General features: G+C 41.9%; 1 pseudogene; it reads left to right on the forward strand.

Moving 5' to 3' along the window:
- LOC130291490 (cytochrome P450 2C8-like) overlaps window positions 1–17,702 on the forward strand; it is a 115,990-nt pseudogene that overhangs the window by 87,975 nt on the left and 10,313 nt on the right.

Here is a 17,702-nt window from a genome sequence, read left to right on the forward strand (position 1 = left end):
TGTGCAGCTGCAGGTGTCTCTTTCGTGTAGTGACTGGGTAGGTTGAAATGTCTTTTAAGAGTTAATTTCCTGATGTAGGCATTGAGGTCCAGGAACAGGGTAAAGTCATTTGGTCTGGCTGATGGGCAAAAAGACAGACCTTTCTGGAGGACACTCTCATGGTGTTTAGTGAGAGTTTTGCTGGACAGATTGAAGATTTTTACTGTGTCCAGGTGGGTGGAGGATGGAGTAGGTGGTTCAGAGTCTTTTACTGGAAGTGTTTGTTTCTTTTTCCTCCTCTTCATCCTCTCTTTCTTTTCTTTTTTGTGTTCTGGTTTGTAGTGATGCTTGCAGTGGCGGGGCCAGTGTGACTTTCTCCAGGTACTGGTTGATGATCCCCGCTTGTACGGCCTTCACCTGGAGCGGTGTGGTGTTGCAGTTCAGGGCCGGGGGAAGGACAAAAAAAGACTCAGCCAGGGAGGCGTTGACCGTGGAGAAATCCCCCAGGTCGGTGACTTCGTTTCCCTTGAAGTTGGGGGGAGATAGCGGGTAGCCGGCTGTGGGGGTGAAAAAAGAGGTAGTGTCTTTGGAGGCAGATAGCAGTAGTGGTGATTGCTGGGTGCGTGGCGGTGTGATGCTGCAATTTTTTCTAATTGACTGGGAGAATTGTTGTCCTGAAGAGAGGTCCTGGGAGCCTGAGGCCAATATTTTGGACAAGGAGCTTATTCACAAATTCCTTGGTTCCAAAAAGAGGGGGAGACGTAAGGGGGGGGGGGGGGTACAATAGTGCAGAGCGCTCCGGGTCCCTCTCCTCCCCCGGAGCGCTCGCCGTGTTCGGCTCCTCTTCGCAGCACCCCAGTCAGACTCGCTGCCCAGGAGCGCTGCTCTGAACCCTCTGGCGGGGATGCGATCCGCACGGCGGGACGTGCCTGCCCGCGGGTCGCATCCCGTCCTCCGTCTGCTCAGTCCCGGCGCGCGCGGTCCCGCTCTCTAGGGCGCGCCGGGTCTCTCAGATTTAAAGGGCCAGTGGACCATTAATTGGTGTCTGGCCCAATCAGTTCCTAATCACTCCTACACTTAAAAACCCACTACTCCTTCCTGTCCTCGCCGGATCTTGTTGCCTTGTGCCAGTGAAAGCGTTTCTTGTGAGCCTATTGCCTGTGTATCCAGACCCTTTGCTGTTGCCCCTGACTACAAACCGTTGCCACCTGCCCTGACCTTCTGCTACGTCTGACCTTGCCTTTGCCTTGTCCTTGTGTCCCGCGCCTTTCCCAGCTGCCAGAGAGGTTGAGTCGCTACCGGGTGGAGCTACCGGGTGGAACAACCTGGGGATTACCTGCCGCAGCAAGTCCATCCCGCTTTGCGGTGGGCTCTGGTGAAAACCAGTAATCCCTTCGATTCCGTTCCCCTGGTACGGCCCACTCCATCGCCTCTCTGACACAGAGGATCCACTACCCGTGTCCCCCCCGCACCCTGACAAGGTGGGATTAATAGATATGTGGAGAGTTAAAAATCCAGCAAAAAGAATTTACTCCTGTTGGAACAAAACATGTCAAACACTATCAAGAATAGACATGTGCCTAGCAAATAAAGAGATAAATCTCCAATCCCCTTCAGGAGGGGAAACCCCCCCTTTTCCGGGGAACAATGCCCTAACTTATAACCCAAATAAAATTTAACTTTTATTGTGATTGATTAAAATAACAACCTCAAGTACCCTCATCTTCTTCTTTTTTAGGGTTGGCACAAGGCCAAGCTGGCCAGACGGGGTTGGATACAACAGGGGGGCTCCACAGCCCACCATGACGACATTCAGTCTCCCCCCCCCCCACCTCCCCGCCTACTCTAGAGAATCTAAATAGTACCAGCTCATGCGGGGCATCTGCAAACTGGATGGACTATAGGCATCCCGCAGGTAGAACGATAAGGGAACAAGATCTAAATATGGATATAAACCCCAAGGAGAATACACGAGTAAAAGACATGCAAATTATAAACCTATCATCCTACCAGTTGCAAGAAGCTGAAAGCACCCTCCTATTAAGGGGTTTGTCCTTCACACCTACACCCAGATTCGATGAATTTGGATGGGTGAAGGACATAAACCTCTTTGCGCGCAAGTTAGCGCTACACAAATGGCATAAGGAACATAATAGTGAGGGTACTAGCTCAAGCAGCAGGGAATCAGCAGCCCTGGAAGCCCTATATGATCTCCTTTCAGAAAACGAGGGTGATGAGGTGATCATGAAAGCACCATTTACAGACCTCAAACCAAGGTCTAAAATAACACCCACATTTAATCAATATTCCAACATAGAGATGTTTGTGAACTTGGTCACAGAAGAGATTAAATCCATCAAACCGAATAGAAGCACGATCCACTCCAACTTGACACGATCAGAACAGAATGCCCTGAGGAAAATAAAGGAAAACGAGGATCTAGTAATTAAGCCCTCAGACAAGGGCGGGAACATCGTCCTTATGGATAAAAAGGACTATGTTCACATGGCCCAAAGCCTTCTGGAAGACAGGGGTACCTATGAACCCCTTGATAGGGATCCGACAGCCCCCTACCTGGGAGAGCTACGGGCTTTGCTCGACCTAGCAAAAGAGGAACAACTGGTCTCAGAGGACGAACACACTTATCTGATTAACACCCATCCTACAATAGCGACGTTCTACGCCTTACCAAAAACACATAAATCAACCAACCCAATTAAAGGCCGTCCGATAGTTTCTGGGAACAATAACCTAACGGAAAAAATAAGTTTATATGTTGATAAAATACTTACTCCTTTTGTATCTTCCCTTCCTTCACATTTAAAGGACACTAAGGACACGGTTCTGAAAATAAATGATTTAATGGTGAATAAGAACACTTTGTTAATGAGTCTTGATGTAGAGAGTCTCTACAGCAATATAGCACATGACCTAGGGATCATTGCGGTATACACTTTTCTTTCCACACGGAGTATACACTTTAACAAGCACAATCAATTTGTTCTGACACTCCTGGACTTTATCCTAACTCACAATTATTTTCTCTTTGGCGGTGCCCTCTACCGGCAGGTGAGGGGCACCGCCATGGGAACAGCTTGTGCACCGTCTTTTGCAAATTTGTTTTTGGGGTGGTGGGAGAGCACGATTGTTTTTAGTGACACGCTTACACAATACACGGAGCACATTCTTTTCTGGGGAAGATATATAGATGATGTTTTAATTTTTTGGGACGGTGATGGGAATCTGTTTGGGGATTTTGTGGAGAAACTAAATAACAATAGTATTGGTATGAAATTTACGGCAGAGGTAGGAGGACGCAGTATTAATTTCCTAGACCTAACCATCTACATAGATGAGAATCAACAGATCCAAACGGATATATACAGGAAGTCAACTTCGACCAATAGCTTTCTGCATTGGGAAAGTTGGCATCCTGAAATCCTGAGACGCAGCATACCAGTAGGTCAATACCTACGTGCTAGGCGAAATTGTTCTGAGGAAGGGACCTTCCACAAGGAAAGTGGGACCCTGATGGAGAGATTTGTCGCCAGAGGGTATCCCAAAAGATGTATGAGGAAAGCATTCAACAGGGCAAAAAAGAGTGATCGTGTCACCCTGTTGGGACCAAAAAGAGTCCCGACGGCAAAACCGACCATCAGATGTATAGGCACGTATGATGCCTATGCCCCCAGGATAAGGACCATCCTGACCAAATATTGGAGGGTTCTGAAATCTGATCCGGATCTGAATGAAATACTAATGGAAAGACCAAGCATAACCTATAGACGGGGGAAAAACTTACGAGATCTCCTCGTTCACAGCCATCATAAGGAAGGAGGAACAGTGCAAAAATCAGGCACATGGCTACCAGACCCCCCAAAAGGATCTTTCCCATGTGGGCATTGTGCCTCATGTAAGTTCATGATAAAAACCAAAGATTTTATTAACCCACAGGATGGAAGGAAATATGACATCAGGAAATTTATAAATTGTAGCACCCGTAATGTTATCTACGTGGCCAAGTGCACATGCCCTAAATTGTATGTGGGAAAAACCACTCAAGAACTGAGGAAGCAAATAAGCAAACATGCCAGTACAATCAGGACAGGAATCGATACCCCCATCGCGAGGCACATGAGAGACAAACACAGAAATAAGCTAGAGGAGATCAAATTTTGGGGTTTAGAGAAATATGAAATGGGCCCAAGAAAGGGAGATATAAATCGGTTATTACTTAAAGAAGAAGCTAAATGGATCTACCGTTTAAAGAGCAAAAGCCCTGGAGGTTTAAACGAAGGTTTTTCCTTTACACCATTTCTTGAATAAACCAAAGAAAGAAAAATTAAGAGCCTGTGTCTATATAGATACACACTGTGGAACAGAGCAAAACTAAGAAAATGTGGAAATCACAGCAAGACTGGCAACAAATAGGGTAGATTGCCGAAAATAGAACAGTCCCCCATGGAAAGGAGAGGACTACAATAAAACAAGTTGCGTATTCTAGTACAGTCTGAGATAAGAAGTCTTACACTAGCTATGGACTAGTAACGTACCCTGCCCCCCTCCTCTTCCCCTGGTTCCCCCCCCCCCTCTCTTTTTTTTCCCCTCCCCCCCCCCCTTCCCCCTCCCCTCCACCATGTCACACTCCTACCCCCCATACATTAATGATAATAACTAGGGGACACATACTCACCATGGACGGGGATGGATGAGGAGAAATGCTGTAGGAATGTGAGAGTAAATAAACCTGGTAATAAAGAAGAAAATAATGACTTATACGTGTGAATAAGTTAATAATGAACACACCATATATACACACCTCTTATATACACATAAGGCGTTTAGTAAATAATGAACACAATAATTAGAAGGATAGTTGGTAAAATAATAAACGCACTAAATCTGGGATGATAAAGGCACAAACAATAAATGCACACAACCAGGGATCTACTCCGCACCAGAGCAAATGATACTTTAGAAATGATGAGGGGGAGGGAACAGTGTATGGGGCAAGATGATAAATAAGATATATATATGTATATACATGCACCAAAATAAGAAGCAAAATGGATGAATAATAACAAAATAATATATAAAAAAAAATAATATAAAAAAATGTAATCATACATAATATGTAACATCTGGTATATTATATACATACATATATAAAAATAATAATAAGATAATAAAACAAGAAAAAATAGATGAACTAGAATATTAGCAAATCCATGATATGGAAGAGAAAGGCAATAAGCTCTAATATTGAAGAAGTAGATATAGAATTAAGAAGAGGAGATCCAGGAAGGTACGCACATGCGCATTGATGAAAAAGAGATGTTGCGCTTCAACGGACGAAGCTTGCGTTCCACGGAGAAGAGGCCTGCATACGGCGCATTCGCGAACTCGGGAACGGGCGCAGCAGACAGATAGAGAGGCCGGATACCATGATAGTAATGGGCATGCGCACCCTTGGCGGCCGGAAACAACGGAACGCCAACCATACCCTGATTGGATCAAGATCCATCACTGGAGCATCGGAAGTGACGCGCAAATGTAAGATTATAAAAGATAGTGCCAGCACACTGAACGCTGAACGCAGTTTAGGCAGCTCTCTGAAGAAGTTTGGTCACAAACGAAACGTTAGAGCATCTATACACTTTTAGACAGGAATACAGGCTGTGTCTAAGTGTGGAGTGACTATGTAACGGTAGTGAACCGGCATAGGGGAAAAAGAGAACTCCATAACTTACACTGTAGCACCACCTAGTGGGCAATCATTAGAAGACACCCTGTATTTCCTGATAGTTTTAAATCACTACATTTGATTTTCACGTTTTCCATGTTATTTTAATCAATCACAATAAAAGTTTAATTTTATTTGGGTTATAAGTTAGGGCATTGTTCCCCGGAAAAGGGGGGGTTTCCCCTCCTGAAGGGGATTGGAGATTTATTTAGTAAGAGCCCATAACCCAGTGGGACCTCCCTGTTGGACTAGCAAATAAAGAGGGATCCCCTAAGATACGAAAAAATAAGATACCTTGCTCGCTGTGTCTCAGACCACACCCCAATAGAAATGAATATTAACATGCATATATCAGAAATAAGTGGGATGAAAAAAATAAACCCCTATTGGTTGGAATTAATAGACATAAAAAAAAGATAGAGGAGCATATGGAGCATATTTTTTCCTATTTAATTGGGGTACAACATCAGAACAGATGGTATGGGACACAGCAAAATCCTTTTTGAGGGGAGAAGTGATGTGGGCCATCTCCAGAAAAAAGAAAGAATTGAGAGAAAAAGAGCAGGGGCTGATATCAGGGGTGGTAAAAGCAGAAGAAAGATACCTAATGGACCCTGCTAACATAGAGAAGCAAGAAACATGGAAAGATAATCAAAATAAATTAAATATGTATTTAGAAGAAAAAAGTAAGAATAAATTACAATTTTTGGGACAACAAAAATTATGGGAGTCAGGAAAACCTAATAAAAGGCTCATGAACATAATACAGAATCAACAAGGCAAATCTCATATTAATGAAATAAAAAGTGGTACAGGGAAAGTATGTAGGGACCCGGAGGAAATCAGAGAAGAATTTGTAAAATACTAAAAAAAAATATACACATCAGAGATTAAACCCCCCAAAGAAATAATTGTTAAATAAGATATAAAGATGCCCAGACTATCAATACAACAAGAGAAAGAAACGGGGGGGGGGGGGGGGGGGGGCCCAATGACCCTTAGGGAGTTAGAAGAAGCTTTAAATAAGATTAAAGGGAACACGAGTCCCGGCGGGTATAGGTTCCCGTTTGAAATATATAGGAAATTTTGAAGAATCCTTATCCCAGCTCTGCTTAGAACTATAAATAGTTATTTAAAAACAGGAACCTTACAAGAAAAAATGAAAGAAGCAGAAATAATATTACTGTTGAAATCGAATAAAGATAAGAAAGAAATGGAATCATATCGTCCAATATCATTATTGAACACTGACGTAAAGATCCTGGCGAATGCTCCGGCATTGCGTTTGAAAAAAAAGGTAGGGGAACTGGTGCATAAAGATCAGTGCGGATTTATCCCAGGTAGGATGACCAAGCATAATATCTACAGGACCCTTACCGGAGTACAGTCGGTGGTGGGAAGAGAGGGAACCCACTCCATCCTGTCACTTGACACAAGTAAAGCGTTTGACAGGGTGGAGAGGGAGTTCCTATGGGGAGTACTGGAAAAATATGGGCTTCAGAAGGATTATATGGAAATGATCAAGATGCTATATAATGGAGCGGAAGCTAGAAAAAGTATAGAAGGGAAAAGATCAGAGAGTTTTTTAGTGACCCGGGGTACAAGGCAGGGATGCCCCTTATCTCCTCCACTTTTTGCGCTAGTGGTCTAACCCCTGGCGGTTAAAGTCAGAGAAGATCAGCAAATAAAAGGATTTAGAGTGGAGGGTAGAGATGAGCGAACTTTTCAAAAATTTGATTCGGCCGATTCGTCGAATTTTCCCGAAAAGTTTGTTTCGATCCGAATTCGTTTGCGGTGAATCGATATTAAAAAAGGCTATTTCTAGCCTACATACAGCCTCTATAGGGGTATAGAACACTTTGTTGTGTCCTAAAATGCATATGGAGTGTGCTGGGGTAGTGAAATAATACTGTTATTCAGAATAGCATGCAGATTACCGGCATCACTCTTAGAATCACTGCCGCACAGCAGCACAATGACAGAGCCTGGTGGTGGCATCAGTGTCAGGAGACCATATAGTGACTGAATGACATAGCGTGGACATGTTGGCAGCAAGAGGAGACCATTTAGTGGCTGAATGGCACAGCGTGGAGTTGGCTGATGCACTAGTACACTACATACCAGGGCTTCACAATCCCCCCCAAAAAAAACTACACAATAAATGACATTTTTGTCAAAGATTTCTCATTGGTAGCACCCGCTATCCAAAAATTAGAAATTTCCAGACCCAGGCCCCACCTCTGCGGCATCAGCAACCCATATATTGCCTGAAGGACACAGCCTGGAGTTGGCTGATGCACCAGTACACAATGGCTTCACAATCCCCTCCAAAAAACAACAAAATGTTAGAAATGTTTTAAAGAAATACCTTTGTATAAGAACAAGCGCATATCCAACAGTTCACAAGACTCTATAATGCAGGACGGTGGACCACCCAAAGACATTCTTCTCAAAAATAATAAACCACACAATGTTTGAAATTTGGTTAAAAAAATGATTACATGTTCTGGATGCAGCAGCCTCCCTTGGATTTTAATGGAAAACGGTCATCCTGTTTACCCACACTAAACCCAATACACTGGGTTATAGTGTGAGTGAACAGGAGACCAATGCGGGGTCAGTGACTTAAATATGTACCTTCAGTCTGGCGCGGTGTCCCTCCGAAGGTCCCCTTCTATCTTCGGTGAATTGAGTGCTGGAGGCGAGCCCACCGGGTGAATTTGAATATTCATGGTCGCTGGTCACGTGAGTGCTTGTGCCTAAAGAGCACATGTGCCCAGTGGTCATGAATATTCAAATTCACTCGGCGGGCCCGCCGTCTGCGCCCAATGCAGCAGGTACGTATTTAACTCACTGACCCTACAGGATGACCGTTTTGCTTTTATGGGTTTCTGCTGCACTGTGCACATGGCACAAATTCTGCGGAGGAAATTAAAATTTCGGATAGTATATGCATTGTCATCAAAGGAGACAGCACATATATGAGCAATCCAGCACCTGTTGCACACCAAATATCTATCTGGAATTTTTCTGCCGAGTGAATCCTAATCCTTCATCTCTAAAACCTACAGCACGTTGTAGATGATTGGCGCTATTTTTCAGCTTCTCGGTATGTTCCCCCGTTTGATGAGACGCCTTCCTGGACCACACCAGAAAATCTTAGCAAACAATGTCAAGTTAAAAACATTTGTGAAGGAAATGATAAAATCACACCAAGACACCCTCGATAAGAATTACCCTCGGGACCTCATTGATTTCTTCCTCATCAAAATGGGGTAGGCTTCATCACATGACTAAGGTCCGCAAACTGTGGAAACCACTGACTGATGCCTTAAAGGGGTACTCCATTGGAAAACATTTTTTTTTCTTTTTTTTTAATCAGCTGGTGCCAGAAAGTTGAACAGATTTGTAAACTACTTCTATTTAAAAATAGTAATCCTTCCAGTACTTATCAGCTGCCATATGCTCCACAGGAAGCTCTTTTATTTTTTAATTTCCTTTCTGTCTGACCACAGTGCTCTCTGCTGACACCTCTGTCCATTTTAGGAACTGTCCAGAGTAGGAGCAAATCCCCATAGCAAACCTCTCCTGCTCTGGACAGTTCCTGACATGGACAGAGGTGTCAGCAGAGAGCACTGTGGTCAGATAGAAAGGCAATTAAAAAAGAAAAGAATTTCCTCTGTAGTATACAGCAGCTGATAAGTACTGGAAGAATTTATATTTTTAATTGGAAGTAATTTACAAATCTGTTTAGCTTTCTGACACCGGTTCATAAAAAAGAAAAAAAAAAATGTCTTCCAGTGGAGTACCCCTTTAACCTCTTAAGGACCCAGAGCGTATCACACCCTGGGCCTTAAGGACCCAGGGCATATCCATACGCCCTGGCGTTTTCCAGTCTCTGCCGCGCGCCAGGCAGAGATCGGAACTGGATGCCTGCTGAAATCCTTCAGTAGGGATCCAGGGCAAACGCCGAGGGGGGCCATGTAGGCCCCCCATGTCGGCGATTGCCGCAAATCGCAAGGGAAATCGCCCTTGCGATCTGCGGCGATACCGGGCTGATCGGGTCTCTGGGACCCGACCGCCCGGTAATTTTGCATGATCCCGGCTGTCACAGACAGCCAGGACCATGCTGAAGTATCGGAGCGATTCTTCGGTTAGTTAACCGACCAATCGCAGGGGGGGGGGGCGGTTACTTCCTCCCGCCCGGCCCCTGGAAGTCCGGAGAAGACGGGAGGAAGACCGGAGGACGCGGCGGGGGACGGGGGAGTGCTGAGGACCGGCCCCGGTACTTACCTCGTCCCTGAAGACCCGGATCCCTGCGATGAAGGTGGCGGCGACAGGTGAGTTGATCTTCAGCCGCGGTCGGGCCCTTTACAGCAATGCACGTCGCCGTAAAGCGACATGCATTGCTGTAATGGGACCCTGTAAACTACAACTCCCAGCATGCCCAGACAGCCCTTGGGGTCTGGGCATGCTGGGAGTTGCAGTTTTGCAACATCTGGAGGTCCACAGTTTGGAGACCACTGTGCCCTTCCAGATGTTGCAAAACTACACATTCTCAGCATGCCCTTACTGTGCAGGAATACTGGGAGTTGTAGTTCTGTACCATCTGGCCCTTCAGATGTTGCAGAACTACAACTCCCAGCATGCCTGGACAGTTTTGGCATACTGGGAGTTGTAGTTTTGCAACATCTAGAAGGGCACAGATTGGGAACCACTGTATTAGTGGTCTGCAAACTGTAGTCCTCCAGATGTTGCAAAACTACAACTCCAAGCATGCTGGGAGTTGTAGTTCGGCAACATCTGGCTCTAAAGATGTTGCCGAACTATTACTCCCAGGATGCAGAGAATGTTTAGGAGTTGTGGTTTTGCAACAGCTGGAGGCACACTGGTTGGGAAACATTGTCTGATATACTGTGCATGCTGGGAGTTGTAGTTTTGCAACAGCTGGAGGTCCCCCCCTGTGAATGTACAGGGTACATTCACATGGGCAGGGGCTTACAGTGAGTATCAGGCTGCAAGTTTGCGATGCAGCAAATTTTGCGCGGCAGCTCAAACTCGCAGCGGGAAACTCGCTGTAACCCACCCGCCCATGTGACTGTACCCTAAAAACACTACACTAACACAAAATAAAATAAAAAGTAAAAAACACTACATATACACATACCCCTACACAGCCCCCCTCCCCAATAAAAATGAAAAATGTCTGGTACGCCACTGTTTCCAAAATGGAGCCTCCAGCTGTTGCAAAACAACAACTCCCAGTTTTGCTGGACAGCTGTTGACTGTCCAAGCATCTGGGAGTTTTGCAACAGCTGGAGGCACCCTGTTTGGGAATCACTGGCGTAGAATACCCCTATGTCCACCCCTATGCAAATCCCTAATTTAGGCCTCAAATGCGCATGGCGCTCTCACTTTGCAGCCCTGTCGTATTTCAAGGCAACAGTTTAGGGCCACATAGGCAATTTCTCCCGAATACGGAGATACCCCATAACAAATTTTGGGGGGCTTTTTCTCCTTTCACCCCTTATGAAAATGTGAAGTTGGGGTCTACACCAGCATGTTAGTGTAAAAAAATAAATAGTTTACACTAACATGCTGGTGTTGCCCTATACTTTTCATTTTGACAAGAGGTAAAAGGGAAAAAAGCCCCCCCAAAAATTTGAAATGCAATTTCTCCCGACTACGGAGATACCCCATATGTGGGCGCAAAGTGCTCTGGGGGCGCACAACAAGGCCCAGAAGGGAGAGTGCGCCATGTACATTTGAGGTGATTTGCACAGGGGTGGCTGATTGTTGCAGAGGTTTGGACAAACGCAAAAAAGAAAAAAAAAAAACACATGTGACCCCATTTCGGAAACTATACCCCTCATGGAATGTTATGAGGGGTGCAGTGAGAATTTACACCCCACTGGTGTCTGACAGATATTTGGTACAGTGGGCTGTGCAAATTAAAAATGTTGTACAGCCCACTGTTCCAAAGATCTGACAGACACCAGTGGGGGTAAATGCTCACTGTACCCCTTGTTGCATTCCTCAAGGGGTCTAGTTTCCAAAATGGTATGCCTTGTGGGGGTTATTTTGCTGTTCTGGCACCATAGGGGCTTCCTAAATGCGACATGCCCCCCGAGCAAAATTTGCTCTCAAAAAGCCAAATATGACTCCTTCTCTTCTGAGCATTGTAGTTCACCCATAGTGCACTTCAGGTTAACTTATGAGGTACCTCCATACTCAGAAGAGATGGGGTTTCAAATTTTGTGGGGTATTTTTTGCTATTAACCCTTGCAAAAATGTGAAATTTGGGGGGAAACACCCATTTTAGTGAAATTCTTTTTTTTTTACGTATGCAAAAGTCGTGAAACCCCTGAGGGATATTAAGGCTCACTTTATTCCTTGTTACATTCCTCAAGGGGTCTAGTTTCCAAAATGGTATGCCAGGTGGGTTTTTTTTGCTCTCCTGGCACCATAGGGGCTTCCTAAATGGGACATGCCCCCGAGCAAAATTTGCTCTCAAAAAGCCAAATATGACTCCTTCTCTTCTGAGCATTGTAGTTCGCCCGTAGTGCACTACAGGCCAACTTATGGGGTACCTTCATACTCAGAATCAAAGGCGAATGACCAGGGAGTCAGGAGTTTGTCTGGCGCAGAGAGGAACCATCAGACAGCCAAGTAAAATCAATGGATTTATTAGATGCAACGCGTTTCGCTGCGCATGCGCAGCTTCATCAGGCATGACAAAGGGAGGCTGGTAACAGGTATATATACCTCCAGGAATTAACCATTAGAGTGCTTTTTGAAAAGAATTGTTACATAGAGTTACATATCCATATGACAATATATAAAAAAGATACATAAATACATATAAATAGAAATCACAAAAATAGTAATAAGACAGCAATATGAAAGCACAATGCAATCCTATAAATATATATATAAATATATATAATTATCGCATGTGATGTGAATATGACACCAAAACGACTCAAGAAATCGCTCCGCTAAATCGCCGGTGTGACACTCAACCACGCAAGTTGGATATTATTTCAAAAAAAATATATATATGGTATAAAGAGTCATGTCAATTGGTTCAGGAGATAAAAAAATTATTATTTAATTGTATATCGCTACCTTATTAAAAAATAATAATAATAATAAAATAAAATAATAAAAAATAAGTGACAGTGCGAAAAACCAAACCGCAACTGATCAGAGGGGAATGTATGAACACTACTTAGAGAATAAGATAAACTCAATTAACTAATGCGGTATTGAATACAGCAACCGGCGAAAACGCAGGGTGTGAATATTCGTACAAGAATCCGGATTAACAAACAATAAATGAATTAAAAATACAAAAATGTTTATATGTAAAAAAGAAGAAGAAAGGGAAATCAACAAAACTTAGATAATAAAACATAAAAAATGAATAAATAAATACACCGTGGGGCGCTACAGGGTGAACAGTACAGAAGGAACAAGGAAAAATCAAGGTATGATGTTTTCAAAATTAATCCATATGGAACGATGGGAAGTTTTTAAATCCCAAATTATCAAATTATTTAACTGTATCAATACATTCATTAAAACCTTGAGGGTGCAAAGTATGTAATTTGTGAATCCAAAAGGATTCGCGATTATTGAGTCTTTGTATTCTATTAGGTAAATGAATGGGGATAGTTTCTAAAATAATTAATTTTAGAGTTTCAGTGTTTTTTTGATGATAGAGAGTGAAATGACGGGAAAGACTATGCAACAAAAAACCATGTTTTATGTTCCATCTGTGTTTGTTCATCCTGGAGCGCACCGTTTGTGTGGTACGGCCAACATATTGGCGATCGCAACCACAGGTTAATAAATAAATAGCAAAAGTGGTGTCGCAATTTAATGAATCCTTAATTTTGAATGTTTGTTGTGTAAAAAGGGAAGAAAAGGTATCAGTTTGGATAATCCAAACTGATACCTTTTCTTCCCTTTTTACACAACAAACATTCAAAATTAAGGATTCATTAAATTGCGACACCACTTTTGCTATTTATTTATTAACCTGTGGTTGCGATCGCCAATATGTTGGCCGTACCACACAAACGGTGCGCTCCAGGATGAACAAACACAGATGGAACATAAAACATGGTTTTTTGTTGCATAGTCTTTCCCGTCATTTCACTCTCTATCATCAAAAAAACACTGAAACTCTAAAATTAATTATTTTAGAAACTATCCCCATTCATTTACCTAATAGAATACAAAGACTCAATAATCGCGAATCCTTTTGGATTCACAAATTACATACTTTGCACCCTCAAGGTTTTAATGAATGTATTGATACAGTTAAATAATTTGATAATTTGGGATTTAAAAACTTCCCATCGTTCCATATGGATTAATTTTGAAAACATCATACCTTGATTTTTCCTTGTTCCTTCTGTACTGTTCACCCTGTAGCGCCCCACGGTGTATTTATTTATTCATTTTTTATGTTTTATTATCTAAGTTTTGTTGATTTCCCTTTCTTCTTCTTTTTTACATATAAACATTTTTGTATTTTTAATTCATTTATTGTTTGTTAATCCGGATTCTTGTACGAATATTCACACCCTGCGTTTTCGCCGGTTGCTGTATTCAATACCGCATTAGTTAATTGAGTTTATCTTATTCTCTAAGTAGTGTTCATACATTCCCCTCTGATCAGTTGCGGTTTGGTTTTTCGCACTGTCACTTATTTTTTATTATTTTATTTTATTATTATTATTTTTTAATAAGGTAGCGATATACAATTAAATAATAATTTTTTTATCTCCTGAACCAATTGACATGACTCTTTATACCATATATATATATTTTTTGAAATAATATCCAACTTGTGTGGTTGAGTGTCACACCGGCGATTTAGCGGAGCGATTTCTTGAGTCGTTTTGGTGTCATATTCACATCACATGCGATAATTATATATATTTATATATATATTTATAGGATTGCATTGTGCTTTCATATTGCTGTCTTATTACTATTTTTGTGATTTCTATTTATATGTATTTATGTATCTTTTTTATATATTGTCATATGGATATGTAACTCTATGTAACAATTCTTTTCAAAAAGCACTCTAATGGTTAATTCCTGGAGGTATATATACCTGTTACCAGCCTCCCTTTGTCATGCCTGATGAAGCTGCGCATGCGCAGCGAAACGCGTTGCATCTAATAAATCCATTGATTTTACTTGGCTGTCTGATGGTTCCTCTCTGCGCCAGACAAACTCCTGACTCCCTGGTCATTCGCCTTTGATTCCATACCTATCCAGGAGGGCTGCAGTGGACCTGCCTTCATATCTCTTCTGCTTCTAACCTTGTTGTGTGTGGGCGCACAACCAACTTTGGTAAGCGGCTTGGGAATTACCTTCCCCTATCCCCACCTGCAAGATCTACTGATCCCGCACATGAGGCGCCTTCCTTCCTTTCTCTAGATTTCATACTCAGAAGAGATGGGGTTACACATTTTGGGGGGGATTTTCTGCTATTAACCCTTGCAAAAATTTGAAATTTGGGGGGAAACACACATTTTAGTGAAATTTTATTTTATTTTTTTACATATGCAATAGTCGTGAAACACATGTGAAGTATTAAGGCTCACTTAATTCCTTGTTACGTTCCTCAAGGGGTCTTGTTTCCAAAATGGTATGGCATGTTTTTTTTTTGCTGTTCTGGCACCATAGGGGCTTCCTAAATGCAACATGCCCCCCAAAAACCATTTCAGAAAAACGTACTCTCCAAAATCCCCTTGTCACTCCTTTGGTTCTGAGCCCTGTACTGCGCCCGCCGAACACTTTACATAGACATATGAGGTATCTGCTTACTCGAGAGAAATAGGGCTACAAATATAAGTATACATTTTCTCCTTTTACCCCTCGTAAAAATTCAAAAATTGGGTCTACAAGAACATGCGAGTGTAAAAAATGAAGATTGTGAATTTTCTCCTTCACTTTCCTGCTATTCCTGTGAAACACCTAAAGGGTTAAAAGGCTGACCGAATATCATTTTGTATACTTTGGGGGTGCAGTTTTTATAATGGGGTCATTTGTGGGGTATTTCTAAGATGAAGACCCTTCAAATCCACTTCAAACCTGAACTGGTCCCTGAAAAATAGTGAGTTTGGAAATTTTGTGAAAAATTGGAAAATTGCTGCTGAACTTTGAAGCCCTCTGGTGTCTTCCAAAAGTAAAAACTTGTCAATTTTATGACGCAAACATAAAGTAGACATATTGTATATGTGAATTTTTTTTTTAAATATTTAGAATATCCATTTCCCTTGCAAGCAGAGAGCTTCAAAGTTAGAAAAATGCTAAATGTTCAAATTTTTCATAAAATTTTCAAATTTTTCACCAAGAAAGGATGCAAGTTACAAATTTTTTTTACCACTTTGTTAAAGTAGACTATGTCACGAAAAAACAATCTCGGAATCAGAATGATAACTAAAAGCATTCCAGAGTTATTAATGTTTAAAGTGACAGTGGTCAGATGTTCAAAAAATGGCCGGGTCCTAAGGTGTAAAATGGCCTGGTCCTTAAGAGGTTAAGGTGTCAGTGATCACAGTACGGATGAATGTGTTGGAAAATTGTTCTGCATAGATCTGATCATTTTCAATGGCCTTTCATGTTACAGTTCGAAAAATTAATTGAAATACTATAAACATGGAAAATTCTGCTAAAACTATTTTTTCAGGAAAAAAAAAATCCAGAAAGTGAGTTTCAGGAAAGGAACCTACTGGGGATGGTGATCGATTTGTTCTTTGCTGGGACAGAGTCTACAACCATGACGTTGAGATATAGCTTTCTAATACTTCTCAAATACCCTGAAGTACAAGGTAAGAGGTCTCTCTACTAAATGCTGCACCTCAGGGTCTATTCACTGTTGAAGGATAGCGGATAAGTATTTTATCGAGGGGGTCCAACCTCTGTGACCCCATGGGATCTCCAGAACGGGGCCCTGTCTCTCCTTGTTCATGGAGCGACTTGTCACCATGTGTTCCATGCATTTTCTATGGGAGCGTCAGAGATACACAAGTGCTGTACTCGGGTCCCATATAAAATGCATGGAGCATGTGCCAACAAGCTGCTCCATGCAAAGGGAGAGATGGGGTCCCATTCTGGAGATCAAGGGTGATCAGATGATTTTGCCCTATTCTGGGAATAGGATATATGTTTTAAAGTACTGGAGTACCCCTTTAATAAGAATATGTCTTTAGAAATGATTATAATATAAGGAGGCCAAATATTTTATTTAACCCTGACCATTTTTATTTTATTTTACACCTTACTGATAGACATGTGCAGAAGAAAAATTTTCTTTTTTTTTCGTTTAGTTTTTTCGTTTTTTATAAAATGTTCGGTTCAGTAATATTTTCAGTTTTTATTTTCAGATACATTCGGTATTCGGGTGTCTAGGTTTCATTTTTTTTCGGATACATTCGGTATTCAGGTGTCTGGGTTTGATTTTTTTTCGGATACATTCGTATTCGGGTGGGTTTAATTTTTCGTATATATTCGGTATTCGGGTACATTCGGGTAAATCTTTTTTAAGCAGGGGACCATTATTGGGAGTGTGTGCAGGAAAAGAGAGCAGCCGCCAGAGATCGGAACATTGGAAGACAGGTAGGATAATATAATTTTATGTGATTTATATTAACCCCTTAAGGACTCAGCCCATTTTGGCCTTTTTGCGCGACCAGTTGTCCTTTGTAATGACATAACTCATTATTATATCATAAAATGTATGGCGCAACCAAAAAACACTATTTTTGTGGGGAAATTAAAACGAAAAACGCAATTTTGCTAATTTTGGAAGGTTTCGTTTTCACGCCGTACAATTTATGGTAAAAATGACATGTGTTCTTTATTCTGAGGGTCAATACGATTAAAATGATACCCATTATTATATACTTTTCTATTATTGTTGCGCTTAAAAAAAATCACAAACTTTTTAACC

The sequence above is a fragment of the Hyla sarda genome, chromosome 9 (assembly GCF_029499605.1).
Source record: "Hyla sarda isolate aHylSar1 chromosome 9, aHylSar1.hap1, whole genome shotgun sequence".
NCBI classification, from domain to species: Eukaryota; Metazoa; Chordata; class Amphibia; order Anura; family Hylidae; genus Hyla; species Hyla sarda.